Raw genomic sequence first — 10,248 nt, forward strand, 5'->3', positions numbered from 1 at the left:
TGAAAGCTAAGTTGAGGCACTGGTGATGGAGAGTGGTGGTGGGAAGGAGCAGACAAGGTTGGCACTTTCAGGAAGCGATTTTCACTTTTTAAAGTTAGGGTAGGGGAGAGGGCCGTGCAGGAACAGTCCACTTTAGGCAGGCTCAGGGAGGGGGTTCCTTTTCAGCACAAGGATAGCGTGAGGCAGGCCAGGGCAGTTCCAGCCTACGTGCGTTTGTGTAGTTCGTGCGGCGTGTTTCGTGCGTCTTAGCGCTTCCTCAGGTCTCGATGTCTTCGTTGTGCTCGAGGAGCACGCCGCGCACCTCGGCCGCCATCCCTAGAGTCTTGAACGCCTGCACTCATCAGCGTCGTGCCAATCAGGCACTTTTTTTCTTTTGTAACGAGATTAAAGCGTGGTTCAGGCTTCCATCTTGCAAGTTTCCAGACGGTCCTCTTCTGAGGCGTCATCGCCAGCCGCACGAGCGGCTCTGCTTTCCAGGCGTCTCTTTGGACAGACCGGTCATTCTTCCGTGCATCCTTAGGCGGTGAGGTCTTGAAGCCGAGCTTCTTGCGCATACGTCCTCTCAGTTTTGAGAGTAACATCTTGTCACAGGCCATGACGTTCTGCTTTCTTTCTGGGGTCGCCAGAGAGCCTCCTCACGTCCCCGTCACGGTCCTGCAGGCGGTCTTCCCTCGCAGCCTCTTCTCCTCGGGCATCATCATCGTCGGTGAGAGTTTTCTCTCATCTTTGAGGCACCTGGATTCTAGCGTTCTGTGTTGCATCGGCCTCTCTGTGTGCGTGTGCGTGCATGTGTGCGTGTGTGTGGCTCGGAGCTGCCCTGCCTGGCATTGTAGAGTCAGGGGTAGGTAGAATAGCGATCAGTGTCTGTGGTTAATATGTTGATATGCCTAGACTGTTTGGGTAAAGGTTGTAGAGTCATCTCGGACAGATTAGCTATCTGCAGCAGGTGAGGACAGTAACTTCTGTAACATTTTGAAGGTGCAGAGGAGATCTTTGAGCTGTCTGGGAGAGGCAGCGAGAGGGCTAGTTGGGCAGATGGGATCTGTAAGGTTTTGAGACTTCTCTGTGTAAGGTTTAATGTTTGAATTAATTATTTACTTAAGTGGCAGGCTGCAGTTGGTCTGTGGATGGTATTCCTTAATGGGAACCAGATATCTGGAACTAATAAAGGGATGCTTTGAGTCCAGGTGACTTATTCAATATTGTCTTTGCAGATGCAGATGGACGAGCCGTGCAGGACAAGAGAGGAGAGGCGCAGGGAACGCGATAAGAAGGTGGGTCGCCGTGTGGCGTTAGAGGGAAGATGACTCTCGGTGATATGCCTCTGTGCTGATTTCACTGGGATTTGGTTTCAGTTTGTGGCCAGCCATGGTGATCCAGGCCCTCAGCAGTTAAATGCAGGGCAGCTGACCCTGACTGGCTCACAGGTGTTTTCTGTTTCATTGACATCAAGATCACTATAAAAGAGAGGGTTTGCTGGGAAGAGGTGGGGTTTTTTCCTGCTCTCCTTGCCTCTCCTCCCTCCTCCCTCTTCCTTGCTGTGATACCTGGAGCAACTTGGCAGTGATCTGTGGATGAGTATACAGTGGTTTGTTTTGTGTTGTCCTTTATATTGATTTCTTCCTTTCATTAAATCTGGTTAACTTCATCCTAATAAGTCTTCCTCTCTTTTTCCCTATTCACTTCCTCATTTGGGGAAGCGACATTGGGAAAGAGAAATACTGCTAATTTTTAGCCCCGGGTGCAGTCTAAATGGAGACAGTTCCTTATTGTATTTGGGGTTTTTTTGTAATTTGAAGGTGCAAAGCGAGGAGCGCCACGGGATACGGGCACCGGAGCTGACTCTCGGGCAAGGTGAGAGCCGATCGGTGGGCAGAAGCAGCAGTTAGTTTTCAGGTGTTAATAGGCGGCGCAGTCATAAGCGGCCCGTGTTTTTTTTGGTTTTACAGGTGGTGCGCAAGAGCCAACGTGTCGGCCTAAAGTGCCGGAGGCCAGACAGGCAAGATGTGACGGTAAAGGTGGGCTAGGAGGGGAGCGGCACGGGCGTTCCGTGGTTTTGGGCAGTATCTCAGCACGTGCCTTTTTGTTTGGGTTTTTGAAGGTGCTGCCCAGAGAGCTCCGGGAGGCGAAGCCACGTGCCAAGGAGCGAACCGAGAAGGTGAGGCGGTCGTGGGTCACGTCGGTGTCTAATAGGACAGTATTCAGCGGTCGCTCAGTGGAGCGTTTCTGCTTGGTTTTGCAGGTTCTGTGCGGGGCAGCCTTTGGACTTGGATGAGCGTTTGAGGTGAGCTGGGTATTAGAGAGTAGGAGCAGGGGGCTGGTGATTTCTTGCCAGTGCCACGGTAATTTCTTGTCATTTGATATCCTAGGCCCCATGAGCGACGACAGCCGCAGCGTCCGACTGGAATCGGCACGGAGCAGGCAAGCGGGATGCCACGGTGCATCCGAGGTGGGGGCTCTTGTGGGAAAGGTCTGTGCCAGCTGTGATGCTGAGCGACGGCCTTGTTAAGTGTGGATTGTAATTTTTGTGGGGTTTTTTTTGGTTTGTTTGGTTTGTTTGTTTTTTTTGTTTTTGTTTTTTTTGCAGGTGATGTAGAGGAATCTGGTCACTGCAGGATTGATCCAGTGGACTGATTGTATTTTTTCTTTTTGAAGATCGAATCGGAGTCCTGACCATCTGAAAGCTAAGTTGAGGCACTGGTGGTGGAGAGCGGTGGTGGGAAGGAGCAGACAAGGTTGGCACTTTCAGGAAGCGATTTTCACTTTTTAAAGTTAGGGTAGGGGAGAGGGCTGTGCAGGAACAGTCCACTTTAGGCAGGCTCAGGGAGGGGGTTCCTTTTCAGCACAACGATAGCGTGCGGCAGGCCAGGGCAGTTCCAGCCTACGTGCGTTTGTGTAGTTCGTGCGGCGTGTTTCGTGCGTCTTAGCGCTTCCTCAGGTCTCGATGTCTTCGTTGTGCTCGAGGAGCACGCCGCGCACCTCGGCCGCAATTCCTAGAGTCTTGAACGCCTGTACTCATCAGCGTAGTGCCAATAAGTCACTTCTTTTCTTGCGTAACGAGCTTAAGGCGTGGTTCGCTCTTCCATCTTGCCGGATTCCGGCCGGGCCTCTTTTGCAGGGTAATTCGCTGCAAAAACGAGCGGATTCTCTTTCCAGGCATCCATTTGGACGGACTGGGCTTTATTCCGTGCATCGTTAGGTGGTGAGGTCTTGAAGCCAGGCTTGTTGCATATACAGCCTCTCGGTTTTGAGAGTCACTTCTTGTCACTGGCCATGATGTTCTGCTTTCTTTCTGGGGTTGCCATAGAGCCTCCACACGTCCCCGTCACGGTCCTGCAGGTGGTCTTGCCCCACAGCATGTTCTCCTTTGGCGTCAGCATCTTCGCTGAGAGTTTTCTCTCATCGTTGAGGAACCTCGTTTGTAGCGTTTTGTGTAGCATTGGACTGTGCGTGTGTGTGTGTGGCTTGCAGCTGCCCTGCGTGGGGTTGTAGAGTCAGGGGTAGATGGAATAGCGACAAGTGTCTATGGTTAATCTGTTGATATGCATAGACTGTTGGGGTAATGGTTGTAGAGTCATCTCGGATGGATTAGCTGTCTGCAGCTGGTGAGGCCAGTAATTTCTGTAATGTTTTGAAGGTGCCGAGGAGATGTACGTAGTCATCTGGGAGAGGCAGCGAGAGGGCTAGTTGGGCAGATGGAATCTCTAAGGTGTTGAGGCTTCTCTGTGTAAGGCTTAAGGTTTGAATTAATTATTTACTTTAGTGGCAGGCTGCAGTTGGGCTGTGGATGGTATTCCTTAATGGAAACCCCATGTCTGGAAGTATTAAAGTGATGCTTTGCACCTGGGTGACTTTTTTATTATTGTCTTTGCAGATGCAGAGGGATGAACCGTGCAGGACAAGAGAGGAGAGGCGAGCGGAGCGCCATAAGAAGGTGGGTCGCCGTGTGGTGTTAGAGGGAAGATGACCGATGGAGATATCCCTACATTATGGTATTTCTTTTTTTTTTTTAATTTGAAGCTGCCAAGCGATGAGCAGCACGGAAGACGGGCAGAGCAGCCGAGTCGGGCAAGGTGAGCACCGATCGGTGGGCTGAAGCGGCAGTTATTTTTCAGGTGTCGTATTGGCAGTGCAGTCATAAGCGACCCGTGTTTTTTGGTTTTACAGGTGGTGTGCAAGAGACAACGTGATGCCCTAAAGTGCCAGAGACCAGACAGGGAAGTTGTGATGGTAAAGGTGGGTGAGAAGGGGACCGGCATAGGTGAGATGCGGTTTTGGACAGTATCTCAGCCCCTGCCTCTTCGTTCGGTTTTGTGCAGGTGCTGCCCACCGGCTTCCGGGAGCGATGCCAACTGTCGAGGAGCGGTCGGAGAAGGTGAGGCGGTCGTGGGCCGCGTCGGTGTCTCATAGGAAAGTATTAAGCGGTCACTCAGTGGAGCGTTTCTGCTTGGTTTTGCAGGTTCTGTGCGGCGTAGCCTTTGGACTTGGATGAGCGTTTGAGGTGAGCTGGGTAGTAGAGAGTAGGAGCAGGGGGCTGGTGCTTTCTTGCCAGTGGCACGGTAATTTTGTGTCTTTTGGTATCTTAGGCACCACGAGCGACCACAGCCACAGCGTCCCACTCTGCAATCGGCACGGAGCAGGTGACCGGAACGGCACTGTGCATCCGAGGTGGGGGATGATGTGGGGAACGGTCTCTGTCAGATGTGATGCTGAGTGACGGCCTTGTTAAGTGTGGATTGTAATATTTTTTTTATATTTTTTTTTTTTTGCAGGTGATGAAGAGGAATCTGGTGATTGCAGGATTCATGCAGTGGGCTGATTGTATTTTTTTCTTTTTGAGGATGGCATTGGACCCTCGGCTGTCTGAAAGGTAAGTTGAGGCACCGGTGGTGTTGGGGAGAGGTTGGGGGAAGGAGCAGACAAGGTTGGCACTTTCAGGAAGCGGTTTTCCAGTTTGAAAGTTAGTGTAGGGGAGAGGGCTGTGCAGGAACAGTCCCCTTTAGGCAGGCTAAGGCAGCGGGTTTCTTTTCAGCACAATGGTAGCGTTTGCCAGGCCAGGGCAGTTCCAGCCTACGTGCGTTTGTGTAGTTCGTGCGGATTGTCACGTGCGTCTTAGCACTTTCTGAGGTCTCGATGTCTTCTTTGTGCTCAAGGAGCACGCCATCCCTGGAGCCTTGAACACCTGTTCTCATCAGTGTAGTGCCAATCAGGCACTTTTTTTCTTTTGTAACGAGATTAAAGCGTGGTTCGGACTTCCATCTTGCAAGTTTCCAGACGGTCCTCTTCTGCGGCGTCATCGCCAGCCGCACAAGCGGCTCTGCTTTCCAGGCGTCTCTTTGGACAGACCGGTCATTCTTCCGTGCATCCTTAGGCGGTGAGGTCTTGAAGCCGAGCTTCTTGCGCATACGTCCTCTCAGTTTTGAGAGTAACATCTTGTCACAGGCCATGACGTTCTGCTTTCTTTCTGGGGTCGCCACAGAGCCTCCTCACGTCCCCGTCACGGTCCTGCAGGCGGTCTTCCCTCGCAGCCTCTTCTCCTCGGGCATCATCATCGTCGGTGAGAGTTTTCTCTCATCTTTGAGGCACCTGGATTCTAGCGTTCTGTGTTGCATCGGCCTCTCTGTGTGCGTGTGCGTGCATGTGTGCGTGTGTGTGGCTCGGAGCTGCCCTGCCTGGCATTGTAGAGTCAGGGGTAGGTAGAATAGCGATCAGTGTCTGTGGTTAATATGTTGATATGCCTAGACTGTTTGGGTAAAGGTTGTAGAGTCATCTCGGACAGATTAGCTATCTGCAGCAGGTGAGGACAGTAACTTCTGTAACATTTTGAAGGTGCAGAGGAGATCTTTGAGCTGTGTGGGAGAGGCAGCGAGAGGGCTAGTTGGGCAGATGGGATCTGTAAGGTTTTGAGACTTCTCTGTGTAAGGTTTAATGTTTGAATTAATTATTTACTTAAGTGGCAGGCTGCAGTTGGTCTGTGGATGGTATTCCTTAATGGGAACCAGATATCTGGAACTAATAAAGGGATGCTTTGAGTCCAGGTGACTTATTCAATATTGTCTTTGCAGATGCAGATGGACGAGCCGTGCAGGACAAGAGAGGAGAGGCGCAGGGAACGCGATAAGAAGGTGGGTCGCCGTGTGGCGTTAGAGGGAAGATGACTCTCGGTGATATGCCTCCGTGTGCTGATTTCACTGGGATTTGGTTTCAGTTTGTGGCCAGCCATGGTGATCCAGGCCCTCAGCAGTTAAATGCAGGGCAGCTGACCCTGACTGGCTCACAGGTGTTTTCTGTATCACTGACATCAAGCTCACTATAAAAGAGAGGGTTTGCTGGGAAGAGGTGGGGTTTTTTCCTGCTCTCCTTGCCTCTCCTCCCTCCTCCTCTTCCTTGCTGTGATACCTGGAGCAACTTGGCAGTGGTCTGTGGATGAGTATACAGTGGTTTGTTTTGTGTTGTCCTTTATATTGATTTCTTCCTTTCATTAAATCTGGTTAACTTCATCCTTATGAAGTTTCCCTCTCTTTTTCCCTATTCACTTCCTTATTTGGGGAAGGGACATTGGGAGAGAGAAATTCTGCTAATGTTTAACCCCGGGTGCGGGCTAAACGAAGACACTACCTTATTGTATTTGTTGTTGTTTTTTAATTTGAAGGTTCACAGCGAGGAGCGCCACGGGATACGGGCAGAGCAGGCAACTCTCGGGCAAGGTGAGCGCCGATCCCTGCGCTGAAGCGGCAGATATTTTTCACGTGTTCATTGGCGGCGCAGTCATAAGCGACCCGTGTTTTTTTTGGTTTTACAGGTGGTGTGCAAGAGTCAACGTGTCGGCCTAAACTGCCGGAGGCCAGACAGGCAAGATGTGACGGTAAAGGTGTGCTAGGAGGGGAGCGGCACGGGCGTTCCGTGGTTTTGGGCAGTATCTCAGCACGTGCCTTTTTGTTTGGGTTCTTGCAGGTGCTGCCCAGAGAGCTCCGGCAGGCGAAGCCACGTGTCCAGGAGCGGTCCGAGAAGGTGAGGCGGTCGTGGGCCGCGTCCGTGTCTAACAGCAAAGTATTCAGCGGTCGCTCAGTGGAGCGTTTCTGCTTGGTTTTGCAGGTTCTGTGCGGCGCAGCCTTCGGACTTGGATGAGCGTTTGAGGTGAGCTGGGTAGTAGAGAGTAGGAGCAGGGGGCTGGTGCTTTCTTGCCAGTGGCACGGTAATTTTGTGTCTTTTGGTATCTTAGGCACCACGAGCGACCACAGCCACAGCGTCCCACTCTGGAGTCTGCACGGAGCAGGTGACCGGAACGGCACTGTGCATCCGAGGTGGGGGATGATGTGGGGAACGGTCTCTGTCAGATGTGATGCTGAGTGACGGCCTTGTTAAGTGTGGATTGTAATATTTTTTTTATATTTTTTTTTTTTTTTTGCAGGTGATGAAGAGGAATCTGGTGATTGCAGGATTCATGCAGTGGGCTGATTGTATTTTTTTCTTTTTGAGGATGTCATTGGACCCTCGGCTGTCTGAAAGGTAAGTTGAGGCACTGATGTTGGGGAGAGGTTGGGGGAAGGAGCAGACAAGGTTGGCACTTTCAGGAAGCGGTTTTCCAGTTTTAAAGTTCGTGTAGGGGAGAGGGCTGTCCAGGACCAGTCCCCTTTAGGCAGGTTAAGGCATAGGGTTTCTTTTCAGCACAATGGTAGCGTTTGCCAGGCCAGGGCAGTTCCAGCCTACGTGCGTTTGTGTAGTTCGTGCGGATGTCGCGTGCGTCTTAGCGCTTCTTCAGGTCTCGATGTCTTCTTTGTGCTCGAGGAGCACGCCATCCCTGGAGCCTTGAACACCTGTACTCATCAGTGTAGTGCCAATCAGGCACTTTTTTTCTTTTGTAACGAGATTAAAGCGTGGTTCAGGCTTCCATCTTGCAAGTTTCCAGACGGTCCTCTTCTGCGGCGTCATCGCCAGCCGCACGAGCGGCTTTGCTTTCCAGGCGTCTCTTTGGACAGACCGGTCATTCTTCCGTGCATCCTTAGGCGGTGAGGTCTTGAAGCCGAGCTTCTTGCGCATACGTCCTCTCAGTTTTGAGAGTAACATCTTGTCACAGGCCATGACGTTCTGCTTTCTTTCTGGGGTCGCCATAGAGCCTCCTCACGTCCCCGTCACGGTCCTGCAGGCGGTCTTCCCTCGCAGCCTCTTCTCCTCGGGCATCATCATCGTCGGTGAGAGTTTTCTCTCATCTTTGAGGCACCTGGATTCTAGCGTTCTGTGTTGCATCGGCCTCTCTGTGTGCGTGTGCGTGCATGTGTGCGTGTGTGTGGCTCGGAGCTGCCCTGCCTGGCATTGTAGAGTCAGGGGTAGGTAGAGTAGCGATCAGTGTCTGTGGTTAATATGTTGATATGCCTAGACTGTTTGGGTAAAGGTTGTAGAGTCATCTCGGACAGATTAGCTATCTGCAGCAGGTGAGGACAGTAACTTCTGTAACATTTTGAAGGTGCAGAGGAGATCTTTGAGCTGTGTGGGAGAGGCAGCGAGAGGGCTAGTTGGGCAGATGGGATCTGTAAGGTTTTGAGACTTCTCTGTGTAAGGTTTAATGTTTGAATTAATTATTTACTTAAGTGGCAGGCTGCAGTTGGTCTGTGGATGGTATTCCTTAATGGGAACCAGATATCTGGAACTAATAAAGGGATGCTTTGAGTCCAGGTGACTTATTCAATATTGTCTTTGCAGATGCAGATGGACGAGCCGTGCAGGACAAGAGAGGAGAGGCGCAGGGAACGCGATAAGAAGGTGGGTCGCCGTGTGGCGTTAGAGGGAAGATGACTCTCGGTGATATGCCTCCGTGTGCTGATTTCACTGGGATTTGGTTTCAGTTTGTGGCCAGCCATGGTGATCCAGGCCCTCAGCAGTTAAATACAGGGCAGCTGACCCTGACTGGCTCACAGGTGTTTTCTGTTTCATTGACATCAAGCTCACTATAAAAGAGAGGGTTTGCTGGGAAGAGGTGGGTTTTTTTCCTGCTCTCCTTGCTTCTCCTCCCTCCTCTCTTCCTTGCCGTGATACCTGGAGCAACTTTCCAGTGGTCTGTGGATGAGCATACAGTGGTTTGTTTTGTGTTGTCCTTTATATTGATTTCTTCATTTCATTAAATCTGGTTAACTTCATCCTTATGAAGTTTCCCTCTCTTTTTCCCTATTCACTTCCTTATTTGGGGAAGGGACATTGGGAGAGAGAAATTCTGCTAATGTTTAACCCCGGGTGCGGGCTAAACGAAGACACTACCTTATTGTATTTGTTGTTTGTTTTTTTTTTTAATTTGAAGGTTCACAGCGAGGAGCGCCACGGGATACGGGCAGAGCAGGCAACTCTCGGGCAAGGTGAGCGCCGATCCCTGCGCTGAAGCGGCAGATATTTTTCACGTGTTCATTGGCGGCGCAGTCATAAGCGACCCGTGTTTTTTGGGTTTTACAGGTGATGCGCAAGAGTCAACGTGTCGGCCTAAACTGCCGGAGGCCAGACAGGCAAGATGTGACGGTAAAGGTGTGCTAGGAGGGGAGCGGCACGGGCGTTCCGTGGTTTTGGGCAGTATCTCAGCACGTGCCTTTTTGTTTGGGTTCTTGCAGGTGCTGCCCAGAGAGCTCCGGCAGGCGAAGCCACGTGCCAAGGAGCGGTCCGAGAAGGTGAGGCGGTCGTGGGCCGCGTCCGTGTCTAACAGCAAAGTATTCAGCGGTCACTCAGTGGAGGGTTTCTCCTTGGTTTTGCAGGTTCTGTGCGGCGCAGCCTTCGGACTTGGATGAGCGTTTGAGGTGAGCTGCGTAGTAGAGAGTAGGAAGCAGGGGGCTGGTGATTTCTTGCAGTGCCACGGTAATTTCTTGTCATTTGGTATCGTAGCCCCACGAGCGACGACAGCCGCAGCGTCCGACTCTGGAAGTCTGCACGGAGCAGGTGACCGGAATGGCACGGTGCATCGCGAGGTGGGGGATGTTATGGGAAAGGTCTGTGCAGGTGTGATGCTGAGTGACAGCCTTGTTAAGTGTGGATTGTAATTTTTTTTTTTTTTTGCTCTACAGCACCTGCAATCTGGTCACTGCAGGATTGATCCAGTGGGCTGATTGTATTTTTTCTTTTTGAAGATCGAATCGGAGTCCTGGCCATCTGAAAGCTAAGTTGAGGCACTGGTGATGGAGAGTGGTGGTGGGAAGGAGCAGACAAGGTTGGCACTTTCAGGAAGCGATTTTCACTTTTTAAAGTTAGGGTAGGGGAGAGGGCCGTGCAGGA

At 51.4% G+C, this 10,248-nt stretch overlaps 1 long non-coding RNA gene across 1 annotated transcript; it reads left to right on the forward strand.

Annotated features, from left to right (window-relative positions):
- The first annotated feature begins 9,288 nt into the window (after positions 1 to 9,288).
- LOC137677296 (uncharacterized) lies at positions 9,289 to 9,652 on the forward strand. The gene is made up of 3 exons (XR_011050254.1): positions 9,289 to 9,347; positions 9,442 to 9,491; positions 9,594 to 9,652. It is a non-coding gene; the product is annotated as an uncharacterized lncRNA (long non-coding RNA).
- The last annotated feature ends 596 nt before the right edge of the window (positions 9,653 to 10,248 follow it).

The sequence above is a fragment of the Nyctibius grandis genome, unplaced genomic scaffold (genome assembly GCF_013368605.1).
Source record: "Nyctibius grandis isolate bNycGra1 unplaced genomic scaffold, bNycGra1.pri scaffold_130_arrow_ctg1, whole genome shotgun sequence".
Taxonomy (NCBI): domain Eukaryota; kingdom Metazoa; phylum Chordata; class Aves; order Nyctibiiformes; family Nyctibiidae; genus Nyctibius; species Nyctibius grandis.